This window comes from Phacochoerus africanus, chromosome 8 (assembly GCF_016906955.1).
Source record: "Phacochoerus africanus isolate WHEZ1 chromosome 8, ROS_Pafr_v1, whole genome shotgun sequence".
Classification (NCBI taxonomy): Eukaryota; Metazoa; Chordata; class Mammalia; order Artiodactyla; family Suidae; genus Phacochoerus; species Phacochoerus africanus.
The window spans coordinates 37,303,301-37,309,300 of NC_062551.1; positions in this window are offsets into that span (position 1 = coordinate 37,303,301).

The following is a 6,000-nucleotide window of genomic DNA, read 5'->3' on the forward strand; positions in this document are numbered from 1 at the left end:
ATTTGATACTTCACAGTAAAGAATTTGACCCTCGAACGGGAAGTAAAACTTGTGTTATGATTTCCTTGCTTGCCTCAATTTCCAAAGTCTCTAGAAATGGCAAAGAATCCTAATTTCTTTCCCAGGCAAGTTGGCCTTTCCTCTCCAGTCACTTCCAAAGTAAAATAAACACAGTTATGATAAAAATAAATAAATAAAGGCTATTGTGCCATTTAAAGTTTTTAAATTAATCGTCGAGTGAAAAACTTAAAAAAAAAGATAAATATAGTCTTAGGTTGCCTGCAGGATCCAGACTGCTGCCTCCAGTCACTGAGGTGGCTGTGAGGTCTTTCCCAGAGTGGGCTATCAGGACACTCTGTCCTTCGGAGGTACAGAATCCATCTGTCACGTGAAAGCTTAGTGAGGATGAGTGAGTATATCTCATGAAAGGTGTACCCTAAGTTTGCAGAGCAAGGCAAACATGTTTGCAAAGGAAGGCGAACCTGCTTGAGTTCTGTAATCACGCAGATTAAGTAGCCAAAGGAGAAGGAAAAAAGGTAGTTACCACTGGTCTGTCTCTGCAAATAGTTACAGAGCAATCTTCCTTTTTGTGTTATTTAGGATCAAGAAACAGCTTTTATCTAAGAGGGCTCTCACCTTCCAAGCTTTGTCATGCTCTGTAACATCTGGTGCCAGCAGGCCACTGAGCCAGTACGTCCTTTATTGAAACATTTGGAGTGCCCGCTGATTGCCAGAAGGAATTTCCATCAGAAATCTAGCTATCGAACCATGCTTTTCAAATCTTGTTCTAGTCTCCCATGGATGACTTTGTCCTATTAAGTGGTGTTTCAGAAGTATTCACAAATTTTGAACCAAAAAATAGTTGTATGAATCGTGGAGGAGTTCTTTCTGTACCTTTGAGTTATTTATCAGTCGTCATGTGTAACACCTCCAAAGACAATTTAGCTCTGAAAATGTGTACAAGCGACAGATAGTGAGCTTGCTGCACCTGCACAAATATAGGGCCTCTGCCCTTCACATTCATAGTCTTAAGGCAATCTTACTTTGAGTCATTAGTTTTTAATATAAAAAAAGGCACAAAGCCTGTGGCAGGAGGTTCTCAGATGGCTTCCAGCAATCCCTGCCTCCCTGTTATTCACAATCCTGTATCATCCATCCCCCGCCCTTGAAGGTGAGCTGGACTTAGTGACCTGCTTCTAATGAACAGAATATGGTAAAAGTGAAACATCTCTTCTGAGATTAGGTGACAGAAAGACTGTCTTATGTCTTGCTTGCCCAAGTAGAACTCTCATGCTTTTCTGCTCTGATGGAAGCCAGTTGCTGTGTTCCATGAGGCTCTATGGGGAGGCCCATGTGACAAGAAACTGGGCTTTCCAGCCAACAGCAAAAGGGCACCCAGTCCAACCACCTGCCAGCAACATGTCATGGGTCTGGAAGGGGTTCCTCCCCACTCTGGAGCCGTGAGATGACACAGACAACACCACCTCGATTGAGTCACATGCAGAATACTGACTCAGAAACCCAAGATAATATATGTTGTATTAAGCTGCTAAACTTCGGTAATTTGTTACGCAGCCATAGGTAATAATAGAGCTGAGAAGACCATAGCATACGCAATTTCACTCCTGGGGTAAAAGTATCGATAGACTCTAACCGGATGTTTTACGTTTGCAGAAAAACTGTCCATGACACATCCTGAAACTGGCAGCATGGAATGAGAACTCTTGCATGAGTACCTGTCAGCTGTCTTAGCCTCCCTAGCCACAAATAACTAAATCCATTCTCTCCCAGGTATGGCAAAGGATACTGAAATTCAGTTCTACATTTGAAATGTAAATTAAATGAATCCTAACACTTGAAGAGTGCTCCCCTTTAAGTCACTCTTTAAGTGGCCTTTGAGTGAAATGAGATTATCTAAAAATGAATAGGAGTTCCAGTCGAGGCTCAACAGTAATGAGCCCAACTAGTATCCAGGAGGATGCATGTTCAATCCCTGGCCCGCTCAGTGGGTTAAGGATGTGGCGTTGCCTTGAGGTCTGGTATAGGTCATAGACATGGCTTGGATCTGGCATTGCTGCGCCTGTGGTTTAGGCTGGCAGCTGCAGCTCTGGTTCTACCCCTAGCCTGGGAACTTCCATATGCCACAGGTGTAGCCCTAAAAAGACAAAAAATAAAAATAAGGGGTAAAATTCTCTTCAATTCTATATGGCATTCCCATAATTCAGTCAAAAGCTTTCATATTTCCAGTCACACTAAGACTCAGTTTCCTTGGGAGTTCCCGTTGTGGCTCAGCGGTTAACAAACCCAACTATCATCCATGAGGATGCCGGTTCGATCCCTGACCTCGCTCAGTGGCTTAGGGATCTGGCGTTGCTGTGAGCTGTGATATAGGTTGCAGATACGGCTTGGATCCTGTGCTGCTGTGGTGTAGGCCAGCAGCTACAGCTTCGATTGGACCCCTGGCCTGGGAACCTCCATGTACCATGGGTGCCCCCCCTGCCCGCCTCACAAAAAAAGACTCAATTTCCTAGACTGCAGGGCAAGTTACAGCTCCAACATTACTCGAAAGGGTGATTCTTGAGACAACTAATTAAGAAAGCAATAGAGCCCCCACCAAGAAAAAAGAAGGTTGAGGAGACTGAACTGAGAAGAGAAGTACAAATCTTTCATGTCCAGAACCACCCTACCCCCAAATGAGAAATTTAGCCAAAATATTTCTGTACAGAGACTTTTTTCTGTTGTGATGAAAAATAAATAGATTTCCTGAAAGAGAATACTTTTTTTTTTTTTTGCATTGCTTTGGTCAAAGTGATCGAAAGACCAGCTCTGCAAAGTTTTGTTTTTCTGAAATTGTTTTCAACAGCTGGCTGACAGCCACAGCTCTCCGCTGTAAAGAAAAATTGTATCTGTGCATAAATTTTTCCTTTGAATTTGAAGCTGCCGTTCCTGACATTGTTTTGGCTTGTGGGTAGAATCCTGCCCTAAATCCTTTCCTAACATCTGTCAGACCTTGGCCTCTGGAAATGGGATAGTACCTGTAGCTTTGGGAGCTCCACCTTGTGCCTTGATCTCTACAAGAGAGACCAAATAAATCTCTAGTCCTCCTATCTTGCCATATACATATATACATATTTTTTTTAATCGTTTTTTGTCTCTTCAGGGCCGCACCCTCAGCATATGGAGGTTCCCAGGCTAGGGGTCCAACTGGAGCTGTAGCCGCCGGCCTACGCCAGAGCAACAGCAATGCCAGATCCGAGGCGTGTCTGCAACCTACATCACAGCTCACGGCAATCCCGGATCCTTAACCCACTGAGCGAGGCCAGGGATCAAACCTGAAACCTCATGGTTCCTAGTCAGATTGGTTAACCGCTCAGCCACAACAGGAACTCGCATCTTGCCATTTTTAATTGCTAGCTGACAGTCAGTGACTATGCTGCTTGAAGCTTTGCATTTCCTCCTGCGCAGGGACCAGGAGAAGTCCCTGCCTTTCCACCAGCAGCCTTGGGGATATCGTCTCTGTCATTTTAAGATAAGCATACCCCCCCACACACACTGTCCAAAAACTTTCCTACCTCTGCCTCTTTTCTTGAGGATCCAGTGTTTTGTTTAGTTTTCTCATTACTCACAAATGCTCACAGGATTTTTTAAAGCCATGCTACAACATCAAACCAGGATCTCTGAAGAAATTCCCAAAGTTTGTCAAAGAAAATGAGGAAACTTCCTTGACTAGCTGCTCAGTGGTAGGCTGAGAGGTGTACTGAGGAAATGCCTTTATCAAAAGCTGTGTCTTAAAGGATGTACCAGGGAATGCTTCTATTTTCAGCTGGCATTTTCACCTCACCACCCTAGAAAAGCAGCTGGCTTCTCTTTCCCTCATCAGGTAGGCAAAGACAGTGATTGCACGCTTTTTTAATTGCAGGTTTCCATAAACCCACAATTCCAGAGCATTGATTTGTTGGACTGTAATCTACACTTTAACACACTGAGCTGCATTTGGCAGCATGCCAGATGGGTAAAGTCGGAATTTAATGGCAACATTTCAGTAGCAGCCCCAGAATTTAGTGCAGTACCACTGTCGAATACTAATGTGCAAGTCGCAAGAAAACAAGAGTTCAGAAACAGCTTTTTTCTCAGTCACCTTTTTTGGAGATGGAGAAACTGAAAGCCATTAACTATCTCATGTAAACTTCATCTCATAAAGAAACTCCAGTTGAAAGTAACCCATGAAATGCCATGGATACAGCCAAAAAAGAAAAGAGTTTAAAAAAAGGTAACCCATGGTGACTGTTGCTATGTTCATGGAACTTAATCAACCAAAGGTAAGTTCATTTAGCACTTTAAAATAGTAATTATACTGCCTATTTACGAAGTTTTGTGTTTTTCCTGAAGACATCAAGCATTTTTACCTTCTGAACCTAATTATGTACATCGGAAGTATTGTGAGTGAAGTCACAGTGTGATAACATCATTTCTGCTTCTCAGGATGTACAAAATGGTGGATTTTTTCCTTTTACATAGAAGGGGAAGTGAGAAAATCTAATTTAGAAAAAACAGATTTTCTTATCCTAAAGAATGGGATTTCTCAAACTCGGCACTGTTAACATTCAGGTGATGCTTTGTTATGGGGGGACCGTTCTGTGCACTGTAGATGTTTAGCAGGATCCCTGGTCTCTCTCCACCAGATTCCATTAGCACTTTTCCCATGGGTGACAGCCAAGTGCCCACCGGGGGGAGGGGAGGAGTCAAAATCAGCTCAGGTGAGAACCACTGCTATAAAAAGATGAAAGAGATTTTTTTAAAAAAAAATAACCAGGAGTTCCCTGGTGGCCCAGCAGGTTAAGGATCTGGCATTGTCACTGCTATGGCTTAGGCAGCAGCATGATGTGAGTTTGATCCCCGGCCCTGGAACTTCCGCCTGCTGCTGGCACGGCCAAAAAAAAATAAATAATAAGCAAAAGCTGGTGAATTCCATTTTAAAGAAATGCTTCAGCTACTCAGCCATTAAAAAAGAATGAAATGTCACTGGCAACAACATGATCATGATTAGTGACCTAAGTCAGGGCAAGACAAATACTCTGTTATCACCTATATGTGGAATCTAAAAATTGTAATTACTGAATATAATATAAACAGAAAAACACTTACAGATATAGAGAACAAACTAGTGGTTTCCAGTGGGGAGAGGGATATGGGAGGGGCATGGTAGGGGTAAGGGATTAAGAGGTACAAACTACTATATGCAAAATAAACAGGCTACTTAATAACCTATACTGGAAACAAATCTGAAAAGGAATGGATCTATGAATATGTATAACTGATTTACTTTGCTGTACACCTGAAACTAACACAAATTTGTAAGTCGACTATCCTCCAATAAAATCTATACAAATAAACAAGCCATAAGGATATACTGTACACCACAGGGAATATAGTCAATATTTGATAATAATTTTAAATGGAGTATAATCTATAAAAGTTTTGAATCAGTATTTTGTACCCATGAAACTAATGTGTTCTAAATATGTTTCAATTTTTAAAAAGTAGTTCAGACTTATGAGAAGATGTAAAGAATGGTGAACTCCCACATTCCCAGGACACTGCTTAAGCCCTCGCTGTTTCATTTCCCTCCTTTCCTCTTCATCCTGCAGTAGTCCTAGCTTGGTGTTTATGCACACCAAGTATATATTAGTTAGAAGTCATATGCCCTGTTTCTCACTTTTGAGATGGACATTCACATTTTCTCATGTGTGTATAAGTCTAATGTTTCTGGAGTTCCTGTCATGGCTGAGTGGGTTACGAACCCAGCTAGCATCCATGAGGATGTGGGTTTGATCCCTGGCCTCACTCAGTGGGTTAAGGATCTGGAGTTTGCCATGAGCTGTGATGTAGGTCTCGGAAGCAGCTCAGATCCTCCGATGCTGTGGCTGTGGTGTAGGCTGGCAGCTGTGGCTTCAATTTGAGCCCTGGCCTGGGAACCGCCATATGCTGCAGGCACAGCCC